General features: G+C 45.1%; 1 long non-coding RNA gene across 2 annotated transcripts in view; it reads left to right on the forward strand.

The window, feature by feature from the left end:
- Positions 1 to 208: 208 nt before the first annotated feature.
- The window catches only part of LOC110089956 (uncharacterized), a 34,599-nt gene continuing 18,414 nt past the window's right edge, over positions 209 to 16,393 (forward strand). Inside the window, exons 1-2 of one of the 2 annotated variants that reach the window (XR_013541051.1) lie at positions 209 to 1,072; positions 1,997 to 2,264. This is a non-coding gene — a long non-coding RNA (uncharacterized LOC110089956). Of the gene's footprint in view, positions 2,265 to 16,393 lie in introns of both variants that reach the window. The other variant, XR_013541050.1, reaches the window with a different exon arrangement.

The following is a 16,393-nucleotide window of genomic DNA, read 5'->3' on the forward strand; positions in this document are numbered from 1 at the left end:
CCGGCTGCGTCCCCCGCTTCCCATTCAAAGATTCCCACCACCAGAAAAAAAAAAACAAACAAAGAAAAGCCAGTAAGGGAAACCCGCCTCGCTTCCTCTCCGGCGCGCAAAGGGTGCTCTCTTCCCCCCCTCCCCCCGCAGCGTGGCTGAGGTTTCCCTCCGAGTCATTTTCCGGAGCTCTTCACACAATACGTCTCGTTAGCCGGCTCTCCTCCTGGCTGCGACTTCTCAAATATTTACCCATGCCGAAGGCACGCCACGCCCGGGCTGTCCTGGAAGGCGCTCGGCAGCCAAGGAGGAGGCGGCCGGCCGGCGCGCGGGGTGTGTGTGTGTGTGTGTGTGTGTGTGTGTGTGTGTGTGTGTGTGTGTGTCTGTGGGTGTCTATAAATAAAGCGTCGCGTCTCCACGCTACCTGGAAGAGTTTATTCCCTTGGAGTTTATTCACCCGCCAGGAATCCAGGGCGGCGGAGCTGCCGGCGGGGCCTCCTTCCCTCCCTGCCTCCCTCCCGCCTTCCTTGGCTCGGCTGCCAAGGAGTAGCGCCGACGGACACTCTCTCGGTGAACCTGCCTGCGGTTATGTTGGCAGCCCGGCGGGAACAGGAAGTTAGCCTTGTAAACTTGGGCGCCCTTTCAAGTCCTGACAGATTCCCCAAACAAGCGGAGCTCCGCGCACACACGCGCGCGGGCGGGCAGGCTCGGCTCGGCTCCCGGACCGGGCTCGCGCTTCTCCCGAAACGGCGGCGCCCGCGAACGACCCCGGCTCCCGAGGCCGACCCACAAGCCGGAGGACCCCCGCGACCTTCCCGAGGGGCTTCGGGACGCCGCACAAGGATAGGCCCAGGCCGCGTGGCCACCGTGGCGTTTCCACCCCCGGGCCCCACCCGACCCGGGATGAAGCCACGGGGCAGCGAAATGTGGAGGAGGATCTGGGCCTGGCGCTTCTCCTTTCAAGAGTGCTTGTCTTCCTAAGAGGTGCCCTTAGGAGTTGGACGGAGTGTTGAGTAGAGATGCCTCTTCTCCTGGGCACGCCCCCTCCCTGCCTCCTTCACAGAACAGGCCGATTGGTTTCCAGGTACTGTAGTTTGTCTCCAATTTGCAACTTTCTGGTGGTTTAGGAATAGCTGTATGATGCCTTGTAATGGGTGGCCCTAGGAGATCTATAGCAGCTGGCTGGATAGCTCAGTGCCTGTGGACTGGGAGCTCAGTTCCCCTCTTTGCATCCCAGAAGAGCCAGCCTGTGTGGCCTTGGGGGCAAGCTGCACAGACCCAAGATGCCTCCAGAAGAAGACAGTGGTATACCACCTCTGAGTATTCCCTGCCTGGAAAACCCCGAAGAGAGTCACCATGAGTCAGAATTGACTTGACCGCAGGCAATTATTATCTAGGAGCTCTTTATCTGGAGGCACCTCAAGGAGGAGAGATGCACGAGGGATCCTCAGACCCTGCTAGCATTTCTTCTGAGGAGGAAGTGTCTTGCCGGAGAGAACCTCAGCCTGTGGACTGCCTCCTTGGCAAGGAGACAATAGGAAACAAGAGAGCAGCTGCGCTCCATGTGTTGCCCTGCTTCTTCTGCCTCTGTTCTCTCCCTTTCATCTTCCAACTGTTTGCAACTGCTTCGCCCATAGTTGGCTGCATCCCAACCTTTTGGAACCTGAATCCCACTTTCCCCCTGTATGGAACATGATGTTGCTGACAGACCCACATTCTTTTGTTGTGAGGCTGGCCCTCCAAGATAAGAGGGACATCTCCAACAAAGCCATAACTGGGGGGTGGAAACAGAAGAGCCAAGTCCATGGAAAGATGCCCTTAGAGAAGCTAGAGTAACTCCTCTTGGGCTGACTAAAATCATTCCTGATTAATTTTTCCTGAGTGCCAGAATTGGGTTATTGATCCTGAAACCTGATAACTTTATAGCTAAGATGTGATGTCTCTTTTATTACTGAAATTCATCTTTTAACAGCAGATCACTCATCACCAAACTACTTTTTTGTCCTAGTTTGATATTTATTCTACAGAAATGCATACAACACAACTTTGGATAGGCTTGGTTGCTGGTATCCTTTCATAATGTTCTCTGTGAAAATAAAGAAGAAAACTCCTTGCTTTACTGGGTGGAAGATACAACAGTACATTGGACATGGTCAATATGATCCATGAAAAGGAGATGTTGAAATTAGGGATGTGTACTAGTACCAAAATTTTGATTTGGAATTACAGCCTTTCAAGATTTGGAATATGGAATTTTAAAAATTCAAAATTCCCAGGTACGTATGAATACTTTATAGCCATTATTTCCCCTTTTAAAAAAGCACAAACAGGCGAAACATTCTTAAAGGATTTCCTAGTGTCCTCTGACGCCTTCCCAGTAATTGTGCCAAACAAAGAGCGCATACCAACAGTTAGCAGTGCCTAGGTATTAGGAAATGCCTGTAATGGGCATGTTGATTGAACCCTGAACAGTGGGAATGCCAGTAGGAAATGCACTTGGGAGTGTGGGCTGTGCACTGCACCCCTTTTATATTCCAGCTTCTAATGCTGCCACCATTTTTACCCCATTGCCTGTGATAAACAGACGTAAGTGGACTCCAGTGCTGCCGCATGTCCCTCAGAGCCTCTAGAACGTTGTGACCTGTGTGGCTGCCCTCCATCCCAGCCCCATTCAACAGGACCAACCTATTTCCTTGTGTGCTGCTGTGAGCCAGGAGGCTGGAGCGCCCTCCATTCTCACAGAGGAGACTGAGAGAGGAGGGGACTCTGGGCTCACGAGGCCTCCAGAGGAAACCTCAGAGGAGTCCCTCGAGGGGGCGGAAGATGAACAACTGTCCCAGAACTTGAGGGGGGATGGGAGTAAGGGAAGAGCAGTTAGAAAAGGCGGGAAAGGGAAGTAAAGGGAGGGAGGAGATAGAAGGGGGAGAGGACAATAGATAAGAAAAAGAGAAGCATTACCTCCTGGTAGGGAATGGATCTGGCTACAAGATCCTTGGACCCATCAGTGAGAGAGGCTGAAACTATCCAGGGAGGAAGCCAACCATAGAAGGAGAGCAGTGATTCCCCCTAGACTGTCATACTGGGGAGAAGTGGAGGCGAGAGAGTGGAGGAAGAGATTAAGAGAGGGAAAAGAAAGGGTGAAGCAAGAGATAAGGGAGTGAATGGAGAGCGTGGGAGATGAAGGAGAGGTCAGAGTGGAGAGGACCTGGGATATCTTGGACCCCCGGGAGCAGCCCAAGTGGGAAGATTTCCTGGGAGAGGTATCTGTGTCCCTGTTGCCTATGCAGATGGAGGGGGGGGGAGAGAATGAAAGAATGGTCACCTGTCAAGCAGCCAGGCCCATGGAACTCGAGTTTTGGGAACCCCTTCATTTTAGAAGAAGGGAAGCCCCTTTCCACCCCGTTGGAGGGAGGAGAGAATGACTGTTCTGGTTCATGATAATTGTTTATTCAATAGTTCTAAAAGAAATGTGCCATCGTTACCTTTGCAAATTGTGTCTGTGTCTGATGAAGTTATTAGAGATAAAGAAGAGTTGCATGACCATCCAACTGAACCCTCACAGTTGCCAAATGTCTTATGCCTCCACCTCCCACCAGTGTCCAGTCAGGGAGAGATAGGCATGTTTTGCTCCAGATGTCACTTTAAAATGTACCACCTGTGCCTTGGACAACTGCTGCTGTACCAGTTGCCTGACACTCCAATATAGATCTGGTACCATCCTGTGGCTAAGATTAATTCAGGATGGCAATTGCCACAAACCTAGTTGTAAGATCGAATCCACGCAACGGAGTGAGCGCCTGTCGCTTGTCCCAGCTCCCACCAACCTAGCGGTTCGAAAGCATGCAAATACAAGTAGATAAATAGGTACCACCTCGGTGGGAAGGTAACAGCGTTCCGTGTCTAGTCGCGCTGGCCATGTGACTGTTACATAACAGCACTGATGTTACCTGTCTGTCATGGGTTTGGAGGGAAAGTTCCATCCTATGGGGAGTGGAAGGCGGGACATCAGGAGGAGGGGCTGTACTGTATAAATATGTGATGCCTGTGTGGTGAAGATGAGATGCTGAGACAGACTGTGAGACACTGGGTTGGGACGAAGCAGCAGCTGGGGAAGAAGAAGCTGTTGTGGGAGTCTGGGTGTCTGACAGGGTACTACTGTGTGTCAGAGTACCAGCCTGAAAGGTTCAGGGGTCTGTTGGTTAGCCAGAACTGATGGGTTCAGGGTCTGTGCTTTAAGTTAAAGGTTCTAGGTGAACCAAACTGTATGCTTGTGTGTGTGAGAATAAGCCACGTTACTTTATTTTATTCACCTGATTGTTTTATTTACCCTGTTTGTATTTAAAATAAACCTTATTCTTTTATTGTTTAAAAATCCATCCCTGGTCTGTGTGACTTCTTATAGGGAATGGTTGGTGGCAGCTTAGTAACTGTGTGATAGATCCCAGTAGGTCTGGGTTTGTCACATTGATTGGTGTCCAGCGTGTGGGATACGACTGGTCCAGTTGTCCAGCGGTCCAGCAAAGCCTTGGCAAGTGTGCCCAGAGCAAGGGGGGTCTAGTCAGGGACAGTCTGAGGCGCGTAGGTAATCTTCTAGGTGTACCTCACGGGGAGGTGCACTAGTAGAAGAACGTGCCAACTGGGGAGACTTAGATTAAGGTGCTCTGAGGCAGCCTAGTTTTGGCGGGAAAAGCTGAGGCAAATCTGCGTAGCAACAGTGAGCTAGCTTGCCAGCTGAGAGGCCCAGCAGAGGGGGGTAGGCTCTGACTCGATACTGTTGCAACTTTAGTGCTGAAGAACAGCAGCAATCTCTAGGGAGAGCTGGTTCTGAGGCAAGAAGAAAAAAAAGTGGTCGTTTTATTTTGAGGCTTGACTTTTAAAGCAGCCTGTTCTGAGGGGGGGGTTATGCCCTTGACTCGAAGCCAAGTAGCAGAAATGGGTGAAGTGAAAGACCCCCAGGTGGACCAAGGTTCTGAGGATGAATTTGGCTCAGTGCAGGGTGACAGCACAGGAGAACAAAACCCAGAACTTAGGAAAATGATCATAGCCCAACAGCATGAACTGAGGATGAGGCAATTTGAAATAGAGAGAATGGAAAGTGAGGCCAGAGAAAGAGCTGAAATCAGTCAGGTAGAGGCAGATGCCAGGAAAAGGGAAATGGCCATGAGGATAGAAGAGATGGAACTGAAACACAGAATTAGAATGGCACAATTAGAATTAACATTCCTCAATAAGAGAAACAACAATTTATCAGTTGAAGAAATTGCGGAAAGAGAAAAGTATGAGGCTCAGGCCAGACAAAGTGAGCAAGATCTTGAAAAATATAATCAGCAAAAAGACATTAAATTAAAAGAAATCAGAGATAAGACTGAAGAAAAAGTAAAAGAGATAAAAGCTAGGGCTGAGGAAGAAATTTTACAGATCAGGGCTGAGTTTGAGGCTAAGCAAAAGGAGCTGGAAAAGAAACCAAAAGAAGGCACACAGGTTAAGGCACAACCTCAAAACCTGAATTATTCTGAACAAAACATGAGGGAAACATGGGACCCTAAGTACTCTCAGGGACCAGGGAAAAGCCAGCAAGGGGGAGGGGCCCATGGTGAAGGGAAGCCCTCAGACATGAAACCAAGACCTCAGATTTTGGAGGGAAAACCAAAACAAGATGAGAGAGAATCAAAATACGCCAGAAAATGTTATTTCTGTCAGGGAAAGGGTCATCTAATCTCAGAGTGTGAAAAATTAAAGCAGCTAAAAGGAATGGTGCCTCAGAATGCTAGTGGGACCAAGCCAAAAGCTGTGTTCTGTGTCCAGAAGGAGCAAAGCTCATTGTCACAGAGGGAGCCTGTTGCCATGACTACTCAGTCTGGAACAGCTACCTCTGCTGATCAGGCTGAGGAAAATGGTCCTCTTCTGGAGGTGAAGCGCTGCTTGCTGATAAAAACAGATTCTCAGTTGTTTGAGACAGCAGGGGTGGACGTAGGAATACTTGACCGTCAGTATAGGGGACTGCGGGACACTTGTTCCCAGGTAACCCTGTGCCATCCAGATATCATCCCTAGGGAGTTTATAATCCCAAATGAGAGCATGAAGGTGGCAGGGATTGAGGGGCAGATAATCTCTCTGCCAGTAGCAGAGGTACCTGTCAACTTTCAAGGCTGGAGGGGAGATTGGCGGATAGCGATTTCATCGACTCTGCCAGCAGCCGTGCTCGTGGGAAATGACCTGGCTGAACATGTGAAACGGGTGCTAGTGATTACACGCTCACAAGCCACCACAGGGACAGTTCAGGGGGGTAATGATGAGCCAGAGACGGAAGCAGGTGGGGGAAGTTCAGAAGCTGTGGTGGAAACCTTAACCACAGACAGCAGATTTGGACAGGAGCAAAAGGCAGACGCCACTCTCCAAAAGTGTTTTGAACAGGTGACTGACGCCCAGCTGACACCTGAAACCCCAGTGAGATTTCTGGAGAAAAAGGGGATTTTATATAGAGAAACCCTGAGGAATATCTCAAAAGGGGGAGATGGGATCAGAAGTCAGCTGGTGGTACCTGAAAAGTATCGCCCTATGATCTTACAAAGGGGTCACTCTGACATGTTTGCTGCGCACTTAGGAGTGAACAAGACACAGCAGAGAATCACACAGAATTTCTACTGGCCTGACATAGGGAAGCAGATCAGGGAGTTCTGTAAACAATGTGATGTGTGTCAAAGGCAGGGGAATAACCGCGACAGGACCAAAGCAAAGTTGTGCCCTTTGCCTGTGATTGACACTCCGTTCAAATGCATAGGGGTGGATATAGTGGGACCTTTGCCCAAGGCCACAAAGAGGGGGAACAGGTTCATCCTAACAATTGTGGACCATGCCACAAGGTATCCTGAAGCCATACCCCTGACTAACATTGAAACTAACACAGTGGCCGATGCTTTGGTGGGGTATATGTCCAGGATGGGATTTGCCTCAGAGATAATCACAGATTTGGGAGCATCGTTCACATCAAAGCTCATGAAACGCTTATGGCAGATCTGTGGAATAAAGCACAAGGAAACCACTGCCTATCATCCGGAAAGTAATGGGTTAACTGAGAAGTTCAATGGGACTCTAATGCGCATAATTAGGGCTTACTTGGCAGAGAATCCAAACAATTGGGACCAGAAGCTGCAATCCCTTTTGTTTGCTTATCGATCAGTGCCACAAGCCAGTACCGGGTTCAGTCCATTTGAACTTCTATTTGGGAGAAGGGTGAAAGGGCCCCTTGATTTGATCAAACAAAATTGGGAGCAGATCACCCAGGATGACCCACAAGACGTTGTGACTTACATAGACACCTTGATGAATGACCTAAGGAGAAATCTAGAGCTGGCAGCAGAAAACCTGCAAGCTCAGAAGGTCAGACAGAAAACATGGTATGACCACAAAGCTAGAGAGAGGCACTTTGACCCAGGGGAGGAAGTGCTTTGGCTTAGGCCCTGCAGAGAGAATAAACTGCAGCTCAAATGGGCAGGACCATATAGGGTCATTTCCAAGATGTCAGACCTGAACTACCTAATAGAGCAGGAGGAGAACCAAGCAAGGAGGGTGGTTCATGTGAATGCCCTAAAACCCTACTACAGAGGGGAACAGAGGGTTTTATTCGCGATAAAAGCAGCTGAGAGTGAGGAAGCTGAATTACCCTTCTGGGAGGGTAGAGGGGAAGTAAAATACAACCCAGAGGAGGTAAAGATCAGTCCTGCACTCACCCAAGACCAGCAGCAAGAACTAAAAATGCTGCTTAGTAAATATCAGCAGGTGTTTTCCAACAAGCCGGGGATAGTGAAGGGAGTGATGCATCGGATCCACACAGGGGATGCACCCCCGCAGGCAGTATCCCCATACCGAGTAACGGGACCCTATAGGGACAAGGTGCGGAAGGAGTTGGACGAAATGCTGAGGGAGAACATAATCGTCCCCTCTTCTAGTCCTTGGTCCTCTCCGATAGTCCTTGTGGACAAGCCTGATGGGAGCATTAGGTTTTGTGTCGATTACAGGAAATTAAACCGTGTAACCACTCCTGATGCCTACCCAATGCCCAGGCTAGACAACCTGATTGAAACCATAGGGGGTTGTCGGTTCATCTCATCATTGGACCTGGTAAAGGGATATTGGCAATTAAGAATTGATCCCAGGGATCAAGAAAAGACTGCCTTTTGCAGCCCTTTTGGTCTCTATGAGTTTCGAGTCCTGAGCTTTGGTCTCAGAAATGCACCAGCCACATTCCAAAGGCTGATGGACCAGACCTTGGTAGGGCTCAGTGACTTTACAGTGGCCTACATTGACGACATAGGGATCTTCAGTAATACCTGGGAAGATCACCTGATACACCTGGAGTTAGTGCTGCAGAGGTTAAGTGCAGCAGGGCTAACAGTAAAGGCCAGCAAGTGTCAGCTGGGTAGCCCAGAAATAAAATACTTGGGTCACATGGTAGGGGGAGGAGTGATAAAACCCCTGGAGGCCAAAATAGAAGCTGTTCGTGATTGGCCTAGACCCAACACCAAGAAAAAAGTCAAATCATTTCTGGGGTTGGTGGGCTACTACAGAAAGTTCATCCCGAGGTTTAGCGAGATTGCGGCTCCGCTGACCGATCTGACGAGGAAGAAGGCTGATGACCGCATCCCGTGGACCAGCGACTGTGAGGCGGCGTTCCAGAGGTTGAAGGAGGCGTTAATCAACTATCCAGTCCTGCGTGCTCCAGACTTCGACCGGGAGTTTATCATCTACACCGATGCGTCTAACAGCGGGGTAGGAGCAGTTCTGTGCCAGGAGGATGAGAATGGTGACCAGCATCCAGTGTCCTACCTGAGTAGGAAACTTCAAAAAGGTGAGAGACATTTGGCAACCGTGGAGAAGGAGTGTTTGGCCATAGTCTACGCGATCCAGAAGGCCAAGCCTTACATCTGGGGAAGACATTTTATTCTGTGTACTGACCATTCACCATTGCAATGGTTAAAGACAATGAAAACCCACAATAGCAAACTTATGAGGTGGGCTTTAAACCTACAGGACTATGACTTTGAAGTGAAGGTGGTCAGAGGGTCAGTGAACTGTGTTGCTGACGCCTTATCAAGAAGACCTGAAGAATGAAGACGGCGAAAGAACATGGACTATATGTATATAATGAAGACAAAAAGTTAAAATGTACCTGGTTTTAAATTGGTTTGTATTAATAAAGGTAAAATTGATGTAATGCATATGGTAAATGTTTGAAATGCATATTTGCTATGGTTAACTTTGGATGTAAGTATTATTTGGTATGTATTACTGTTGTTGTGTATTTTATACAGGTTGTTTTTTGGTGAAAAGCACTTTTAGCTTTCCCCCTACAAAACAACTTTTAAAGAGGGGAGGTGTTACATAACAGCACTGATGTTACCTGTCTGTCATGGGTTTGGAGGGAAAGTTCCATCCTATGGGGAGTGGAAGGCGGGACATCAGGAGGAGGGGCTGTACTGTATAAATATGTGATGCCTGTGTGGTGAAGATGAGATGCTGAGACAGACTGTGAGACACTGGGTTGGGACGAAGCAGCAGCTGGGGAAGAAGAAGCTGTTGTGGGAGTCTGGGTGTCTGACAGGGTACTACTGTGTGTCAGAGTACCAGCCTGAAAGGTTCAGGGGTCTGTTGGTTAGCCAGAACTGATGGGTTCAGGGTCTGTGCTTTAAGTTAAAGGTTCTAGGTGAACCAAACTGTATGCTTGTGTGTGTGAGAATAAGCCACGTTACTTTATTTTATTCACCTGATTGTTTTATTTACCCTGTTTGTATTTAAAATAAACCTTATTCTTTTATTGTTTAAAAATCCATCCCTGGTCTGTGTGACTTCTTATAGGGAATGGTTGGTGGCAGCTTAGTAACTGTGTGATAGATCCCAGTAGGTCTGGGTTTGTCACAGTGACCACGGAAGATTTTCTTTGGACAAAACGCTGGCTCTATGGCTTGGAAACGGGGCTGAGCACCGCCCCCTAGAGTCGAACACGACTGGACAAAAATGGTCAAGGGGAACCTTTACCTTTACCTTACAGGAACCGTTGCTCTTCACTAGAGAGAATGGCTGGCCACCCATGACTATCATCTCCCCTAGACAAAATGCTGGCATTTTTAGTACGGCAGAAGTCCTTTTCTTGCATTCCTCTGAGCTCTTCCAAGGTAGCCTGGAACTTTTTCTTGAAATGTGACTCTGGCATTTGCTGCCTCCCATCTCTTGCTATTTATCCATTACCTCCATGCTTACCTGGGCTGGTGGCTTAATCTTTGCCCTCAACTATGTTTTATCCTTTACAATAATGAATGTCTTCCCACAGGTGGCCAGGTTAGCCCCATCTTTGTTGTCCTTCTGCAAGCAGGTGAAGACCTTGCTCTTCCAGCAAGCTTTCCTTTAGTAACTAGCTACCAGAGTGGGGTTTTTTTATTTAAAAAAGGCTGTTGTTAACTTATTGCTTTGAGTGTGTTTTGGTGTTGCTTTTGTTTACTGTTTTTAGTGTGATATTTGTTTGATCCTTTTACTATATGTATAAAGTATGCTGCTTACTATTGTTGATACTCTTGCTATTGTTAGCTTTGCATACTGTCTTTTAATGATGTAAGCAACCTTGGATCCTTTTAAAGGAGATAACTGGGGTGAAAATATTTTAAATAAATAAAATTTCCTTCTTTATAGAAAAGTGAAGTTGGAAGATGCCTACAAGGTCATCAAGTCCAACCTCCTGCTCAATGCAGGAATACAATCAAAGCATATCTGCCAGGTGCTTATCTAAGTTTTTCTTGAATGCCTCCAGTGTTGGAGCACTCACCAACTCCTGAGGTAACTGGTTCCACTGTCATACTGCTCTAACAGGAAGTTTTTCCTGATATTCAACTGAAATCTGGCTTCTTTTAACTTGAGCCCATTGTTGTGTGTCCTGCACTCTGGGATGATCAAGAATAGTTCCTGCCCCTCCTCTGTATGACAGCCTTTCAAATGATGCTATCATATCACTCTTCAGTCTTCTCTCAAGGCTAAACATGTCCATTTCTTTTAGTCTTACCTCATATGGCTTGGTTTCCAGCCTCCTGATCATCCTTGTCACCCTCCTCTGAACTTGTTCCAATTTGTTGGCATCCTTCTTAAGTACAGCATTCAGAACTGGACACAATACTCAAGGTGAGGCCTAACCAGTGCTGAATAGAGGGGGACAAGCACCTTGCAGAATTTGGAAACTATACTTCTATTAATGCAGCCTAAAATAGCATTTGCCTTTTTTGTAGCCACATCACACTGTTGGCTCATATTTAGCTTGTGATCTACGACAATTCCAAGATCCTTCTCACTCGTAGTTTTACTGAGCCAGGTATCCCCCGTCTTGTAACTGTGCAATTGGTTTCTTTTTCTGAGGTGCAGTACTTTTCACTTACCCCTGTTGAATTTCATTCTGTTGCTTTCGGCCCAGTATTCTATCCTATCAAGGTCATTTTGAATTTTGTTTCTGTCTTCTAGGGTATTAGCTATTCTGTCCATCTTGATATCGTCTGCAAACTCTCTCATCCAAGTCATTAATAAAAATATTGAAGACTGGGCCCAGGACTGACCCTTGGGGTACCCCACTTCTTACTTCCTTCGATTTAGAGAAGGAGCTACTAATAATCACCCTCTGAGTATGATTCTGTAGCCAATTGTATTTCCACCTGACACTTGATCTAGCCAGCCCACACCTAGTTAGCTTGCTAATCAGGATATCAAGGGGCACTTTGTCAAAAGCTTTGCTGAAGGCAAGATATACTGTACTATGTCTGCAGCATTCCCTCTGTCTATCAGGGAGGTTAGCTGATCAAAAAATAAGATCAAATTAATTTTTCAGGATTTGTTCTTGACAAATCCGTGTTCACTTCTAGTTATTACTGCATTGTTTTCTAGGTGCTTGCACAAAGACTGCTTGTGATATATTCCAGAATTTTGCCTGGGATTGATGTCAGGCTGACTGGCCTGTAGTTCCCAGGTTCCTCTTTTTTGCCCTTTTTGAAGATAGGGACAGCATTGGCCCTCCTCCATATTAATCTATGGATCTAATAATACTAAATATTTTTCTTAGCTATATTAAGTAAACAGTATATAATGAGATTTACAGAATGTCAGTGTAAGGTTTGGAAAAGGACACAAGAAAACTGCTGCAGTGCAGGCTTGCACCAGAGCATATGCTCACAGCAAATGTTCAAGGGATTTAAAAGAAGCTATGCCTACCTTTTAATTGGAAAGAATCAATGTAAAAAAAACCTTTTGGTATCTGTGCCTGCTTCCAGATTTCATTGGTGCGTATAGGTTTTTCTCTCACCCCCTTAGGGTTCCTCCCTTAGGAAACCCATGGCAACCCAATCAAGAGACACTCAGTTTTTTGCCCCTGCTACCCTTGGTGCCAGAGTGACTTTTAAAGTTTTATTTCCCAAGAAATCACTCCAGGGTGCCTGAGAAATAGGTTTCCCTTTCACTTTTGCCCCTAGCAATTAGAAATCTAGCCTTTTGTTTTCTGATCTATAAGATTAAATTTAGACTCCAAATATTAGGAATTACTGTATTATTGTACATATTTGGAACTATCATATTTCAGATATTTGGAACTATCTGAATATGGGATTATTTGGTGAATTCCAAATATTTCCAAATCTGAATTCACATCCTTGGTTGATATTCTTCTGATGAAGATACCAGTTGCTGAAAGGGCCATGTAAAGTGTCTGAGCTGGAAAGAACTTTAAACCATATTGCATTATATAGCTTTAGCCACCATTAGACCGTAAGGATAGTAGAGCTTGGTCCATGGAACTTCAAATCTCACCATGTTGAATCTGTTTAGACATCTTAGCAAATGAATCGATCAAGGCCATATGAGGACAGCTGGGAGTAAAGATGAAGACCAGGGCTAAGCACGGCAGATGGATGAAAAGATGTATTTCCAGCTGCTGGAATGAGATCAGTTTGTCTGTATGGAGGCACAAGTAGTAGCAGAATACTCTAGCTGGTGAAGCTACAAGTATAAAACTGAAACCAAGATGCAAAGGCTGACTTTTACTATAGAAATGCTGGTATGCTGTCAGCCATATAACACTGCTAATGGAAAGCAGAGATCTGAGTGACAATTGCTGTCTTCCTCACACCAAAACCATTTCAGACAATTCTCATCTCCAAATCCCACTGGATTTGCAAGATAGCTACAAAGAGAGAGTGGGTGGGTTGGCTCTCTGATTACTTTTTCTTTCTCTTGTCTTTCCGTTCTAACCCATGTGCCGTCCCCAAAATGTAGAAGTCGAGGATTATTTCCTTGTGGGCTCAGTGCTAATCCTGCCCAGGGTTTCATTAAAGGCCAATTCAGTTTGGGCCAGTGGGCTCATCCCTCTCAAACTTGGTGCTTGGAAGCTTTGCAATAGGGCTTATTTGTCAGAGGACACAGACCACAATATCAGTGACAGAAGAGAGACTTTAATGGAGAAACTGAGACCAGTGTTCTTTGATTCCATCCTCTCCCCTCCCCCCTTCTAGTCCCCCTTTCTGTTTGGCTGATCAAAGGGTCTGATTGTATGTGATGGCCATGAGAGAACAGCCTCATCGTGCAGCCTGCTAGGGGTGGAAGGAAGGATGCCAAAATGAGGGCAGGAAATGGGACAACACAGGGAGGACTGTGCAACAGCTGATCTCATATGAGGAAGCAAGGAGGATAATTAAAGAATGTGTGCATAACTCACTTGTTATCAGTGTTATGCTGTTACAGTCCTATCCATCTGTATGAATGTTGCTTGTCTGTCTATACCTCAATAAATGTGTCCAATGCAGATATATATATTCTGTATACCTGCTACCTGAGAGATAATACCTGCCCTGACGTATTGTCTAAGAGACTCCAAGCAAGTACTTCCATTTTACGGATGAGAAGCCATGGCAGAGAGAGATAGAAAACAGGTTTGATGGGGTGGAGGTACACTTTGAACTTCTATATAGATTCTAGGTCAGGCATCAACAGGTGCTCTGCAGCTTTTAAAGAAATGCTTTCAGATGGGAGAGTTCAAAGAAAAGGTATGGGAAAAATAGCTGTGGATTTGGAATGAACAATGGGTAAAGAAAACCGGAAGACAACTTCATTTAATGAAAGGTTGAGATGGGATTACGGTATATATTTGAGTTCCTTCCACAATCACTTTTAGAATAATAATTGCACTGTTATTATTCATTTGTTTTTAAGGGTCTTAGATGTCTTTCTGCAAATAATAATAATAATAATAATAATAATAATAATAATAATAATAATAATAATAATAATAATAATAATAATAATAATAATAATAATAATAATAATAATAATAATAATAATAATAATAATAATAATAATAATAATAATAATAGATCTCTGGCAGACATTGGAAACAGAATGCTAGACATGGTTTGGGCCAGCAGGGCTTTAATTCAAGGGTCAGAGCATTCATTGCTTCTCTATACTGTACATATTTTGTGAAAGAAAAAGAAAGAAAAGAAAGAAAGAAAGAAAGAAAATGTTGTTTCCCTCATTTTAAAATCTAGAGTTTTAAAAAGTTGTATCTTTATTTCCTCAAGATCATGTCACCAGCAGAGTGATAATTAATATGAGTAAATATATGGCAAGAAAGAAAAGAAGCTTTATCTCTTTTACATCTGACCAGACTTAAATTATAGATCTTAAAATGGTAGGAACTTCCATCATTTTCTTTCACTCATCCACTTATCTTTGTAGAGAGACAGCAGAGTTGAGAACTAGATACTGGGGGAAAGGTGAACTACCAGTTAAGTCTGGAAATAATAACTGACACAATTTTCATAATTCTGGCTTTGTACGCCACCACAATGGATATGAAATGAAACAACTGAGATGCAATTGAAGTGCAGACTTTTATCTTTAATTCAAGGAAGTTGAACAAAAATATTGTATGAAACACTTAAGAATTGCAACCATTTTCTTACACAGTCCCCTTATTTCAGGGGTTCAAATGTAGTTGGACACATTAACACAATCATAAATAAAACGTTCATTTTTAATACTTTGTTGGGAATCCTTTGCAGGCAATGACTGCTTGAAGTCTGGAACGCATGACATCATGAAATACTGGGCTTCCTCCTTTGTGATGCTCTGCCAGGCCTTTACTGCAGCTGTCTTCAGTTGTTGTTTCTTTGTGGCTCTTTCTGTTTTATGTTTTGTCTTCAGCCAGTGAAATGCATGCTTGATCAGGTTGAGACCAGGTGATTGACTTGGCCAAATATTCCACTTCTTTGCCTGAAAAAAACCCTGGGTTGCTCTCGCAGTATATTTTAGGTCATTGTCCATCTGTAAAGTGAAGTGCCATCCAATCAACTTTGCTGAATTTGGCTGAATCTGAGTAGACAATATATCTCTATACACTTCAGAATTCATCTGTCTGCTTCTGCCTTCTGTCACATCATCCATAAACACTAGTGACGCAATGCCTTTGGAAGCCATGCATGCCCACGCCATCACCCTGCCTCCACCGTGTTTTGCAGATGATGTGGTATGCTTTGGATCATGAGCCGTTCCAAGTCTTCTCCATATTTTTTTCTTTCCATCAATCTGGTACAGGTTGACCTTCGTTTCATCTGTCCAAGGAATGCTCTTCCAGAACTGGGCTGGCTTTTAAAGATATTTTTTTGGCAAAGTCTAATCTGGCCTTTCTATTCTTGAGGCTTATGAATGGTTTGCACCTTGTGGTGAACCCTCTGTACAGTATTTGCTCCTGTGAAGTCTTCTCTTTATGGTAGACTTGGATAAAGTCTTCTCTTTATGGTAGGCTACTTTCTGGAGAGTGTTCTTCACTTGGCCAGATGTTTGTGAAGGGGTTTTTCTTTACCATGGAAAGGATCCTATGATCATCCCCCCAGTGTTGTCTTCCCTGGACATCCAAGTCTTTTTGTGTTGCAGAGTTCATCAGTGCATTCTTTTTTTCTCGGAATGTACCAAACTGTTCATTTGACCACTCCTCATGTGCCTGCTATCTCTCTGATTGCTTTTTTTTTTCAGTCTAAGGATGACCTGTTTCACTTACACTGAGAGCTCCTTTGAACACATATTGTGGGATCACAGCAACAGCTTCCAAATATGAATGCTGCATCTGGAATCAACTCCAGAACTTTTGCCTGCTTAATTGATTTTGAAATAGTGAAGGAATAGCCCACACTTGTCCATGAAACAGTTTTTGAGTCAATTGTCCAATTATTTTTGGTCCCTTGAAAAAAAAGGGGGGGGCTGCATATTAAAGGGCTGTAGTTCGTAAACCCTTCCTCCAATTTGGATGTGAATACCCTCAAATTAAAGCCAAGAGACTGCACTTTAAGCCCATATTCATTATTTAATTGTAACTTGAATTTATTTTGGT

The sequence above is a fragment of the Pogona vitticeps genome, chromosome 2 (assembly GCF_051106095.1).
Source record: "Pogona vitticeps strain Pit_001003342236 chromosome 2, PviZW2.1, whole genome shotgun sequence".
Lineage (NCBI taxonomy): Eukaryota > Metazoa > Chordata > Lepidosauria > Squamata > Agamidae > Pogona > Pogona vitticeps.